Source organism: Manacus candei, unplaced genomic scaffold (genome assembly GCF_025592945.1).
Source record: "Manacus candei isolate 608988 ecotype Guabito, Panama unplaced genomic scaffold, ASM2559294v1 h1tg000011l, whole genome shotgun sequence".
Taxonomy (NCBI): Eukaryota; Metazoa; Chordata; class Aves; order Passeriformes; family Pipridae; genus Manacus; species Manacus candei.
Genome location: NW_026138059.1, coordinates 19493183 through 19507292, shown reverse-complemented (window position 1 = coordinate 19507292; position 14110 = coordinate 19493183). Strand labels below are relative to the sequence as shown.

General features: G+C 42.2%; 1 protein-coding gene across 4 annotated transcripts in view; it reads right to left on the bottom strand.

Annotated features, from left to right (window-relative positions):
- The window catches only part of FAM135A (family with sequence similarity 135 member A), a 90106-nt gene extending 76731 nt beyond the window's left edge, over nt 1-13375 (bottom strand). For 2 of the 4 annotated variants that reach the window (XM_051777707.1, XM_051777709.1), the window contains exon 1: nt 12791-13373. The gene's annotated coding sequence lies outside the window, so the exon portion shown is untranslated. Of the gene's footprint in view, nt 1-11908; nt 12104-12790 lie in introns of those variants that run through there. The other 2 variants (XR_007902810.1, XM_051777708.1) reach the window with 2 other exon arrangements.
- Between the last annotated feature and the right edge of the window lie 735 nt (nt 13376-14110).

The window sequence follows — 14110 nt, the reverse complement described above, 5'->3', positions numbered from 1 at the left end:
CTAAGTTGCCGTAGGAGCTTTGTACACTTCCATCCCTGACCTTTTTTTACCCGTCTTCTTCCCCTTTATGCTCAGAGACCCAGCACCTGCCAACAGAAATTCAGCCACCATTTATCTCTGTGCTGATGACTCACAGGTTTGTCCCCCCACCTGAGAACCGCCTTCAATTCCAATTTTAGTTGTTTCTTGGACACTGTTTGCAGCTGAAACTTAGTGAGGCAAAAACAAAGTTCTTGACCTGACCAGCAAGGCTATTCCTAATGTCCAATTTCTGAGTGTGCATACTAGCAACAATCTGACTGTAAACCTAGACAATATTTTTCATTTAGTTTTCTCTAGGTGCTCATAGACTTTGGCAAGACTATGCAGAAGACCTGCCAACTTTTTCTGCATGTGATTAGAAATATGTCCCATCTATCCATACAGCCAAAACTCATCCAAGCTAATATCCTCTTTTATTTTAATTACTGTGAGGCTGAAAAAGCATAATTCACTGCATGTACTAGTCCAGCATGGTGCTGCAAAGAACCAGCCTGTTATTTTGATCATTTCAGCTCCCTCTGCATCCCCTGCAGAGAGAGCCTGGACTACTGCATCAAGCATAACTCCTCCTGTCCTTTGAAATCCTTTCGCAGCTGTGCAGCACATGGTATCACAGCGTTCTGGTTGAGACTAGAGCTTCCCAGCACTACAAATAAACCTTGCTTTTCCATAATTAAAAAGGTGAGGGGTAGAAAAGAACTGGTAATTGAATTTTGAATTGCATAATCATCATGTTGTAAAACAAGGAAACAAACAAACAAACAAATCCCTTAAGTGGAAATATCTAAGAGACCTTATTAAATTCATTACCCAATTTTAAAAAGACAACAAGACCATCACTAGAAAAATACTTCAGAACAGACTGCTTTTTATCAGGATTTATTCATTTACTTTTTTTGAAGCTTCACAGGTATAAATAATTATGTGAAGTAAATAACCACAAGCAAATATAGTTGAACAATGACCTTATTTCATGGGTTCAGGGCAAAAACTCAACTATTAAAGTCTTTACCATGCCTGTTTCTCTAAGCCCAAACTACTTCCCAACCAACCACAAGGTTTGATTCTAATAAAGCTAATGCAAGATATCTATGGCACTTAAATGGGCTATATAAACAATCAACTTAATCAGGCATTAAAATTCAATTTTTCATACTTTTTGCTTTAAATTTAGCACCAATATCTCATCCTCTATGCAGCACACTGATAAAAACAACACACTCACTACTTTGAGCTGACAACTTGATTATTCCCACTGAGCATAGAAGTCATTAAGATGTTGCATTTATTTCTTTTTTTCTCCCCTATTAATAGATCATACCCATGATACAATAATTCATCTTGAACATTTATTAGGCTTATTCCCTTCTATGCTAACATTGGGCTTTGTCTGTCTGACAAATGACATGTTATTTCTAAGCTTCCTCATTGAAAAATATAACATGAAAAGTTCTGTGAGTAGTACAGTTAAAAGCTCACTGTCTTATCAATGTGTCCTCCCCCCTCCACCACAACCCCTGCTGCAAAACAGACCCAATGTTTGCAGATTTCTGAATTTTTCCTCCCAGTACAGGCACTAACTTCAGTGTCTTCTCTCTTCAGCCAACAATTTACACTAAACAAAAACTGCATCATCTCTGAGATCCCTTCTCCTCTTTCACATTGGGCAGAACTGAGCAATGGTTTCAACAGTACTTTACAAAGAAAATGGAAACAGAACATGAGCAAACCAAACTAAATGTTTTACTTGCCTTTTACAAAGACCTACCCTAAAAACAAAATCCACATTTTAAAAGTTATGATTAAAAGACAATGAAATAACTGGCACAAATGTGACTGCTTTTGAGTCAGAAACTGCTAAAATGGAGCATTTTGACGAAAAGCAGTAGCAGTTCAGGATATGTGCTACCACATTATGTCAGCCACTTTGTCCCACTTTGGTCCCATGCACTGGCTGAGTGAGAAAAATGAACCAAATACTACCACACACTCATACTAAGAACCAAGGAGAGTGGACAACGTAAATCAGCAGTAAAGCTGAGCTATCTCAAAAACAGTGAAGAAAATAACTACATCTAACTACAGCAGAAGTAATGTATCTAGAAATACATCTGCAAATGTAGAAATAAATCTGTAAATTAATTCCTTGTTTCACTTATCATCTTCCATGAGTGAACTCACAACCTATCTTTTCCTAACAATCCACTCAAAGAGCAATAGAGGGGGAAAAGCAAAATGAAGTGCTTACTCTAAATAATCAAATAAAAGTCTTTTGGAACTTTATATAAAAAGCATATAAGGATCTTACAGTAAATTTAAAAAAACAAACAAATTGCAGGCTGTAGTATTTTCACTTAAAAAACCAAACTCCATAGCTTAACACATTCACCTTCTCATAATCTCAAAAATTTATGAAGGATGCACCAGGTAAGAATTAATAAAGTAGGAGAGGGAAGCTTACTAAACTAATTTGATTCTGCCCAACTGAATACGTTCTTCATAAAACATTAAGGGTCTGTCTAAGTGTACATAAAATATACTTCATTTTCCCATTTATACAAAGGAAGAAAGCTCCCTCTCTTTGAATCCCATGTCCTAAGCAATGTTATTAAATGAAAAATAATTTTACATGGGTGAATGAATGTGGCATTAAAATGCCTGCAATGCTATTAATGTCATTACTCTGCCATATTTTATGAATCAAAAGAGTCTCCAAAAGAAAGTTGCAATTTCTGTCCCACCCCAAGCAAACCTACTGTCAAAAAAATAAAGCTTTATTTCAAGAGAAATGAAAAATAAATCTAACTGTATATGATCAGTAAATTATTTTTAATAGGTAATAATTCTGTATCCTTTGATACAGAATCCTTTGAATAAAAAAACCCCATTTTACAGAGTTGAGTCATTGTTCCGATACCTGCTGTTAGGTCATGCTTTGACAAGACAATAAATACAGTTTAGATTTGATGGGCTGATTTTGTATTGGAAGGCTTTATGCCAAATAGTTACTGTATTTCCTCCCACAGTAGGCATTAAGTCAGCACAAATGATATATTGCACACTCTTATTAACTTAAGAAATGTGATAGCCTGGCTGCCTGATCAAAGTTACATTAGGGGATAATCTGATAGTAAATCTGATCCAGGATCAGTGGTCACAAACCCACTTCCTTGGTAGTTCCTACAGTAATAGCATCTGTGGTGATAGGCTGGATGGGTCAACACAGAAAAACAGTGACTGCCAGGATTTTCTTACAAATGTAAGTTCTTTCAGAAATATGCAGGAATACTCTATCAAAAGCTATTTTATTTTTCAACACCTAATGTTAATAACCCACTAAAAAGTCAGCTGATTTGGGGCTGGCTACTACATCTTTAAAAATATAATCCTTGATATCATTTTTTTTCATGGAATCACAGTATCATTACAGTTAGAAAAGACCTCTAAGATCATCAAATCCAAACCCTTAACCAAACACAGTCATCTTCACCACTAAACCATGTCCTCAAGTGCCAATTCCACACATTTTTTTTAACAATTCCAGGGACTGTGATACCACCACTGCCCTAGGCAGCTTGTTCCAATGCCTGACCACATTTCAGTGAAGAAATTTTTCCTGTCTAAACATTACTTGGCACAATATGAGGCCATTTCCTCTCACTCTGTCACTTGTTACTACTTGGGAGAAGAAACCAACCCCCACCAGGCTACAAGCTCCTTTCAGGTAGTTGTAGAGAGTGACAGAGTCTCCCTTGAGTCTCCTATTCTCCAGGCTAAACAACCACAGCTCCCTCAGCTGCTCCTTAGTAAGACTTGGTCTCCAGACCCTTCACCAGCTTGTTGTGCTTCTCTGGTCACACTCCAGCACCTCAATGTCTTTCTTGTAGCGAGGGCCCAAAACTGAACCCAGTATTTATTTGAGATGTGGCTTCACCAGTGCCAAGTACAGAGGGATGATCACTGGCCTGGCCCCGCTGGCCACACTATTTCCAATTTCCTTGTAGCCTGGCTTCCAGTTTCCTACCACTTTAACAAAATTAATTGAGGTAAGCATTACAGCACATAAATCTGAGTTAAAAGTTTGATTCTTTGATTTTTCAATGCAAAAAACACCCCAAACCTAAAAATTCTAGAAATTCAAAACACTGGTTTTAGCTTCTTATATCTGTCCCGTCTTTATTCAATACTCATCATAGAAAAGTCACAGATTTTTATTTTGTTCTTTCTTTGTTGATAATTTTCTGACCATAAGTCTTCTAAGACCCTCTCTACAACTCTTCTGTTACACAAAACATGCATTAATTTTATAGTCAAATCCATATTGTTCTAGTATAAAGTGCAATTTAGTTATGGTTGAATAATACAACTGTAAAGTTGAAGGACAATTAGGCAGACTACCACTGCAAGCAATGACCTAATGATGTCACAGGAAAGTATTTCAGAATGTGCATTAAAGCTTTTCAAAAACATACTGTAGCAAACAAACACTGGTATGTCAATTTGGCCAAAGATTTTAAGCTCTCTCGATGCATGCTTATCTTAATACTGACCAGGTGAGGAAGAGCCATATATCTCTCTGCAACCCCAGGTAGCATCTCCAGCAACTTACGTGCTGCTCACTTCCAAATCTAAGAGCATTAAGTCGAAACATACCTAAACTTCAAAGTTCACATGGCTATTACTACAACAAGTCAAGCACAAGATTTTAATGCTCTATCCTCGATGTCCCCCACTCTCTTTTCTACTACTGAAGCCTGGAGCAAAACAGATCTGACCCAACAGCAAAAAATACCCCAACAACCAAACCAAACAAGTAACACACACTCCCCCCTCCAAGAAAAAAACACAATAAAATTAAATCACTCCCTTCTTTCCTTTAGCTGTTTTAGAAGAGAAGAGAACAAACACAGTACATACAGTGCTTTTTTTATTGACAAATACTCAGGAAAAGAAGTTTCTGAAGAAACAAATGTCAAGTAAAGACAACACTGATCAAAGATAATTGTCATGGTAGCTTGAACAAACTGAGCAGAGTTCAGCATACAAGGAAGACTGGATGTCAGTAAGCACCACGAGAAAACAGCACACTACATATCACGAGCAGTAAAGTCTTTTAAGTTATTTCTCTCTGTTACCCTCGCAGACTTGCTCGCACGTATGCCACAAACAGCCATCTCTGCAATTGTACTGGCAGTCGTGGGGGGCAAAAAGCCCACCAGCACTAAAAAAAAACCTTTACAGCTATTTTGGAGGTTACTTTGTAAATTTTGTGAGGTTGTTGTTTTGGTTTTTTTAATAATTTAAACAGCAACATTCCACTGATTTAAATACAGCTCCACAAACAGCTGCACTGATCTACCTGAAAGAGTATAGCTACAATAACAACTAACCCTGAAGAAGTGAGGAAGGACAAAGCAAGAATTTAAGCCAACTTTGCCTGTGAAACTAAATGAAATCTTCCACACCAGCAACAGCTTCAGAAGTTTCTATCCCAGGTGCTCATTCACATCTTCATAGCAGCAGTATATCGCCCCCACAACACTGCCAACACAGTGCTTGTGGGACAGCATTTTAAAATAAATTAGTTACCGTTTTAGAATAATCTATTTTTGCAGGGCTTGATCAGATCACTTCCTTATCCGGTTTCAAAGCACAGCTCCACAAATAGCTGTGCCATCGCAGCGCGGGGAAGGGTAGCACAGCACAGCAGTTCCCTGGCCAGTTGTACCCTCATCCTGCCTGCCTCCATAAGCCACAGCCCTGGCACAGCAAAGCAAAGAGCGGCAAGGTGAGAGAAACTGCCCCTTCTCACAGCCATTCCCGAGTCAGTATTTTTATCCTCCGTTCTTTCCTTTTATTCACCCCAAAAGTTGAACAGTAATCCCCTCCCACCCCCCTTCCTCCATGGAAGGACACAACCCTAGAGCCCAAGCGACAGCCCAGTCTAACCTCCACCCTGTTCCATAGGGCATTTCCTGCTCCCTACTCACAGGCCTGGCTTCCCAGGGAGGAAACCTCTCACCTGGGAACCCTGCCTGGCAACCCAGACCATTCCTCTCATGAAGGAGGCACAGAAGGGTGGAAAGCAGAGCAGCTTTCAGCAGCTTCGTCCCAACAGGCCCAGATACACTCTCTGCCTGCAGTTACCAACTGACAGCTGGCATCGGGAGACAGGAACAATTTTTGCTGCAGAAGGGCTCTTCCGCTCCCTGTCACGGAGGAGAGAGACAGGGCCACCTTAGTTACCACAGCCTGCTCTACCTGAGCTCCACAGGCCGTAACCCTCCCTCATGGCACTGGCATTGCTCCCTCCTCACTACAGTGCCAGAATACCTTGCTTAAAGAGTCCCTATTAAAAGACAAATATACCAGCCTTACCAAATCCAAATTCAAGTTTTGCCTTTGTTTATTTTGCAGCTTGAAGGCTTCATGCCCCTCTCACCTTCTGCTCCCTGTGTGGCATTTCACTAACAGAACAACGCTGATGTGTGAGAAGCTGCTAAAAACACTGACACAAACCTAAAATGGCACAGCTCTGTTTCCAAAATAACATACTGGAAACAAAACAAATCTAATGATCTCCTTCAGTAACTTCAATGGGTAGATTTGAAGGGTTACATCAAAACAAATCAGCAAACTGATTTCTGAATTAGCTTGAACTATCACCAATGCTATTTAAACAATTTTTGACAATGTTTCACATGGAACAGTTTTTGTTCACTCCTTTTCTCCTACCATTTACTTGTCATGTTTAGTCAGAAATTCATGTACTAACATTTTGTAACCATTAAATCCCTTATATGCTGCTTTAATATTTGCTACAAGTAGAATAAGCAAAACCACGTATTAAATACAGTATAACACATCCAGGGGAAAAAGGCCCACCAACCAGGAACCAAAGTCATCAGAGGCTTTCCCCACCCCGCCGACAGCATGGCTGATTGGTTTTCAAACAGCTTATTGTTCCTTCCTGTCCTATCTGAGAAGGACAAACTGACAGCTCACCATACTGACTCGCCATGAAAATTCATCTTTTTAGCTAAACACAACAGCTTTTACACGTTTGAATCAAAAGGCAGGTAACACATCTGTTTGAGCTTCTAGTCACCAATCCAAATTCAGCCCAAACATCTGTAGCATTAGCTGGCATTCAATCCAATTTCAGAGACATACAATGCACTTTCCATAGAAGAGGCTGTCTCTTAAGAATATGCAAAGTAAGATTAACAGCAGGTAAAACCCTATGGCTCAGAGCTTCTGCCTCAGCAACAGCTTTCGTTAGAAAGGGCTTTCATTACAAAAAGAAGTCCAGCACAATAGAATGGCTGCAAACTTGGAGATCTAAGTCTTGACTTCCACATTAAGGTCTAGTATTGACCTCACCCTTACAAGGTTTTTTCCTCTAAGCTATTTTACACGTAAAGCAGTGAAACATATGTTTTCTACTATGCCTCACTGTCTCAGTACTTCAAATATCCTCAGTACCTTCACACAGTTTGGTGTGATTATTTTATCAAGGTGAGGGACTGAAGGTCAGAGGTGCATGAAATCATAGGCCCCTAGAATTAACTGATAGCTGGTATAACCCCAAAAATTCAGAAAATCTTTTAAAAATATATATGTGCATTTACAGAAAGCTAGATGGGCCACATATAAATAGGCAGGCAAGCAATTTTAATTTAGTTTAAAAGCACTAGATACACAAATACTACTACCTCTACTACTAAAACCCAGCAGCATTAATTACACGGTTTTTTACATGGAAATACACAATCATTATGCAGAAAAATCAGCAAGTGATAACTGAACTGACAGCCTAGGAAGAAAGTACAGCTTCTTCTGCAGAAGCGCAGATACTACTACATTTCTGTTGTAAATTTCAATAGAAAGAAGACAAAAGATATACTGCAAGCCATTCTGATATGAAAATTTGAAGGGAAACCTCATTTATTTAGAAAATCACCTAAAGCATAAAGAGAATTCAGTTTATTTTATAGCTAGAAAGCCCTACAAGCTTATCTCTCTTGACATCCTTTATGCAACAGGTAATGAGTGCTTTATGGCATGATCAGTAACAGGGATTAATTCATGAGGTCACAGCACGTGAACAAGGTTGTGATTATAGTGGGCAGACTTACATCTGGAAAACAAACAAGTTTATTATTTCAGATATCAGAAGTCAAGTGTAAGGCTTCCTGCACAACTAACTGACGAATGCTGTAGATTTCTTCTTAATTCTAAGAATTTGAGGGTGCGCTGTGCACAGGTTTGTGATTTATTTTATAAATGAGATTCAAAAAACCATATTCATACATACATATGTATAAATATTTATAATTACATAGTACTAGAGGTAACAATTTTTTAACTTTTCATTTGAAAATTAAAAATAGCAAAATATGAATGTATTGCTTTTTTCAGAGACAAGACATGCAATTCAGAAATGTGGACATGTTTTATTTATTTTTAGTAAGAAATATTGGTGAGATTTTGTATCTTGTTTCCAACAAAACTGCTCGCACAATATAAAGCTCAAGATTTTTTGCAATGATAATGTTCCCAATTCCAAAATATCTACAGAAAATCCACTCAGAGAAAAATAGTACTGAAACCATTTAGCAAAAAATAGAATTGATGTCATTTCAATTTGCTTTAGCGTTTTCAACTTATGTTCTTCTTGTAAGTTGAGCTCTGCGAGGTTTGATTCTGTTCCTTATTTCTCTGCCTCTTCTTTCCAAGAATAGTGCTGTCCTGCTTGAAGTAAACACAATTTGCTCACCTGACTTCTTCCTGACCTCAAACCATGGCAAACTTATTTCCTCCCTTTCAGGTTTTTTTTTCATGTATACTCTTTGTTGTATATTCTTGTTACCATAAAGGTTCCATGAATTGTTCTTCAAGGAAGACAATTTGTACAACAGACTTCTACAAATATCAGCAATACTACATTACCAACATACCAACCATCTTTGCTAGAAATGAATGCATAAATACTTTTAACCGCTATGTTAATACTTCTGCAGTGACTGAATTGTCTATACACAATACTTAATGAGATGTATCCCATGAGTGAATGTGTTCAAAAGGTGCTTAGTAAAATGCTAGAGAAGGCCAAAATCAGCAGACGCATAATGAACATAAAATCACGTGTCTTGCCACAGAGAAAACACATGGTGCATTAACGTCAACAGAACGTAAGGATACTCTGTTTTGCCTAGCTGTGGCAGAAAAATATGGAAGTAGCATTTATTCAGAAGCATAGTCTGATTATAGCAAGCTCACAAGCAACCAAAAAAATCGCATTTTTCAAACTTTTTCATTAGGAGGGAAAACAAAGGCAAGATTAAATAATTCATAATTCGAGAAACTCTAAGTTCTGCTCATAGTTAACCAAAAGCATTTATGTGCTGTTACTTGACCCAGGAATACTTATTTTGTCTACAAGCTCTCTGAGCCAATGGCCTGTCAGAAGTACCTGATATACAACACCAGGCTGGCAATACAAATATCCATCAGGAACAACTGCTGGTCAACACACAGGTGCTACTCATCTTCCTGTTATGAAAGCAATTAAAGCTGTAGTGAGACTATATTTTTCATACAGAGGAAAAGGGGACACACAAAGTATAGGATGAAACATTCAGCAAGCAAGCATGAGAAGTACTGGCCTTTATCAATAACAACTTCAAACACTGAAACAAGGTCAACAGTAACAAAAATTCACAACCGTTGATTATAATTCTCACACTGAGATCCATCTTTGGTACAGGCTGAACTTTTCATAGATGTTCAGGACAGCACCCAAGCCAGGAAAGAGACACCAGTACTCTTAGCATCACATTAATAAATATTTAGGTATCTGCCTCCTAGGTTGGTATAGATAGCTAGGTTCTCTTCAAAGGAAAAAAATGTACAAGAGTCAGAGTTCAGACAGGACTCCCATATCTTCACCTACAGTAGTTCAAAACCTTACCATTCACAATAATCTGCCTCACCCCTCTGCGAGGGTTTACTTTCCTGTGCACCTTCCCAACTAGACTGTGGCATTCATATTTCAACCTAATCACTTCCAGCAAGAGAAGCTCACACCAAACCACCAGATTGTAAGCCAGTGAGCATGAGATACTGATAGAAACATCCTGTCAGAGGGTGTTTATGTCTGAAAACCACAACCAAGTCCACCAGAACGTGACAGAGTCTTTCTCAGCACAGAACTGATTAGCGAGGTCAACAGGGAATGCTAGAGAGAGAAATGGATCTCAGTTTTCATGTCTCTCCCTGCTTGGGAACTGTATTCACTAATTCTTCTATGTGAGAAGAAAATGACAGAGACAATCCTGGAACTGAGCTCGGAAATCCAGGTACTTCCAAGTGAAATGTTAAAACCACAAAACTGGAATGTCGGGTAATACCGTCATATCCATCAGCAGGGCTTCAGAAGAGACGCAAGGGGTCTTCTGAAATCTGAACTGAGCCCAAGGTGTTATTTTTGCAGTTTTGCTGAACTCAAAACAGAAGTAAATTCTATTGCAATGGTATTAAATTGAATCAACAAATGTGCTGGGTTGTCTGGCACATTTTCAAAACCACAGTTTTGAAGACAGATTTCGGCTGCTGTGTGCAGCTGATTACCATATTACTGATTCATGCCAAACCTTACCCAGGCCAGTAGTACTGACCATAATCTGAATTGAAGATAACAAATCAATTTTATTAATACAGTGTTAATTTAAGAACAAAAATAGTATTTTCACATATTATACCAGTCAACTCTTACCAGCTTTGTAGGATCATATTTCACATAAGGAACACAAACCCCTCCAAATAATGAGTTTGAATTCATATTCTCTGACTTTTATTGGTTACCAAAGCAAAGCTGAAGATTGGACTTACGCTACCTACAGGAAAAATGAGAGGTGGGAAAAGGGAAGCAAATTGGTCCATCCAAGGAAAATGCAGACTAAGATTTATAGCTGTGCTCTGACATACCAAATGCAGGTATTCAGACTGTGGCTACTGGCACAGTCATATGGAAGAAACAGAGCAAGATGACAATTCTGTGCTTCATTCATTTAAAGTATTTGCAAAGATACAGCCAGAGCCTAGATTATTGTTCACTTCCTACAAAACAGTGTTTTCAGTTCTAATGGGCAATGAATTGTTGAATGAAATAATAAAAACTATGCTGAAATATCTAATTTGCTCCTCCATAAATCCAAAACTTTTTCATTGTAAAAAAGCTGTAATGTTCCAGCAAAGCAGAGCTTTACTGAACCAGGTTGTGGCTGTGCCATTTATCCCTTAGCACGGGCCCAGCAGTTTTATCTTCACAATCAAAATGCTAAGTAGGAACTACTTAATGGATGAAAATGTAATACATTCCCTTCCAGAGTAATAGATGCAGTAGCATTCACTACTTGTTATTGGTCCAGCAAACTAAAAAGTGGTGCATATGGATTTTAGCTCAGGCTTTGCCTATGTGTAAGACAACATTAAGCTAATAGAATTAATCACTTAAAAAACAAAGCAAATCCCAGTAACACAAAATAGACATTTATGCCCATTTACATGATAAATGTAAGATCTCAAACAGTAGCTTGTTACCTTTCAGTCAGCAAAATCCACTGCAAGCAGGAGAAAGGGGAAGTGGGCTTAAACAATTCAGCAAATACCTCTTCAGTTATAACATCAACATGACTGTAAATCCCTCAATTACAATTTTTTAAGATCTGTTATGCTATGCAGCTGCTCTTCCAAGTGATATGTTTAACACATAATCATCAAATAAACCTTTCAAACAAGTTCTGCTGGAAATTTTGCTTAAAATAATACAAGAAGGAAAGAGTATTTCCACCAGAGCGGTTACTGATCACGCAAATCCTGCTGTTAGCACTCTGGTCGTTAACTAAGCCCTGCCGAGATCCCACGGGCGGTAACAGGGGTTACGAGCATCTGCTGAAGGCAGGGCCCGGCTGGACCGCAGCGCCCTGCCCGCACCGTGCCCCGCACCGCCCGCGTTCCGCAGGACACGGGCCGTGCCCGCTCGGACCGGGCGGGCGAGAACCGCCAGTGCCGCCCTTGGCGCACCAGGAAATAGTTATTCCTAACAGTTACTCCTAACGCTCGGTCAGCAACTTTCCACACCGCACGCAAAAAGCGATATTAAAAACCAACCAACCAACCATATATATATATTTATATATACATATATATATAACGCCCCCCACCTCCGTTTCAAACCCTGTGAGGATCCAGTATTTCTCAGGAAGGGAAGGAGGGGAAAGGCAGCACCGCCTCCGGCTGTCCCAGTACCGCGCCCGGCACTCGGGCACTTCGCGGCGGGGACGAGCTGGACATTTTTTCTGACCTATTTTCGGCGTCGCCTCGGAGCGATAAACAATCAAAAGCGGTGGCGAAACGCTGCCCAGGCAGGAACTTCCCCAGCCACGAGCCGCTCCCGGGGGCAACAAGCAGCCCCCGGCGAGGGCTCGGGGGGACCGTCCTCTGCCCCGCGGTGGAGGGGGGCGAGCCCGCCGTGCCGAACGCCACTTAGCCGGGCTGGGGGAGGCTCCCGAGATTTTCCTGCCAGGGTGCGGGGAGGGGGGGGTCAGCCCGACACAAACAAGTGCCCGGCCCGCCATGCCGGCGAGCATGCCGCCTGTTCCAGTCCTGCGGTAGGGGTCGGGACACGGTCCTGCCGCTCTGCCCCAGCACCCCCGCGCCCCCCTCACCGCTCCCCCGCACCGACCTGGGACACAAAGGAGCGGCCGCCGATCGCCCGCGCTCCCCGCGGAGTCCAGGCCGCGGCAGCACCGGGATGGCGTAGCGCAGGCATCCGACGCCAGCGCCTGCTGCACCCGCGGCGGCCCGAGCCGCCCGCGCCCGTGCTGCGCTGGGCGGGGAGGGGAGAGGAGAGGAGAGAAGGAGGGGGGGCCCTGGGAGCCGGGCGCCGCTTCCTGCGCTCCGGCGCCGAGGGGCGGCGGGTGGTGGAGCCGCCGCCGGGGGGCCGCGCTCGCCGCTAAGCAGAGGCCGGCGGCACCGGCCGCATCCTCGGCTCCTCCGCCGGGCTTTCCGCGCCGCCTCCCTCCGGCTCCGAGAAGTCGCCCGTGCGGCTCCTGCGGCGGCCGCTCCTGGCAGCCGGAGCCGCGGCCCGTGCTCGTGCTCCCCCTGCCGCCCCGCCGGGCCGGGCTCCTCCCGCCGCTCCTCGGGCCGGGCTGGGGCGGCCCCGAAAGGCCGGGAGACCCCCGGGGGCGGGAGGAACTGACCCACTCGGGCTTGCCCCGGGGTGCTTTCCTCCCGCGGCCGCTCCCCGAGAGTCCCCTTCGTGGCGCACGCTGGAAGGCGGGGGAGGCCTCCCTTCCTGCAGCGGCCGCCAGCGCTGCCTGCCCGGCACCCGCGTCCCGGCTTGGGCGCGGGGCCGTGCAGGGAGCAGCCCGCGGGGGAAAGGCTCCCCAGCGTGGTGGGGCAGCGCAGGGACACCCTGAGCCGTGGGGCACCTGCCAGGCTGCAGGGCTGGGGATAATGAGCCCTCGTGGGGAAAAAGTTCTCATTCCTGGAGTAAGACCTTTTAGCAGTACGTGGTACCAAAATGGAAGTAAATTGACTGTAAGCGGTACTAATAAAACTGATGGTCTTCAACACTGAGGAGAAGGGGTGCTGGGTACTGCGGTCTCATTAACAACTGTGACATGTAGCTTGAAAATTCGTTCGTTCACAGAACTAACAAGCAAAATGATCCTGTGTCTGAAGAAAAATCTTATTCTTCCTCTTCTATCTGCTTACCTTCATCGAAAAAAATAAATCTTGAATGTGAAGAAAACTTGTGTAAAGATAGTTTTCCAGACTCCCAGTGTGGGCTTCCCATCTGAAAGCCAAACCTAACTCTATAGCTGTTTTGCAGAGAGGAATTACAAAGCAGAGGATTTGCTTTTAGTTGAGGGGGTCTTTCAGGCCAGTCAGGTCAGTCAGTGCAGAAATTTTATCTGGTAGTCTTTGAATAGAATTTTTTCAATAATTTTGTCACCAATTGATTTAGCATCCAGACATGCAGGCAGAAAATTGAGTGTCG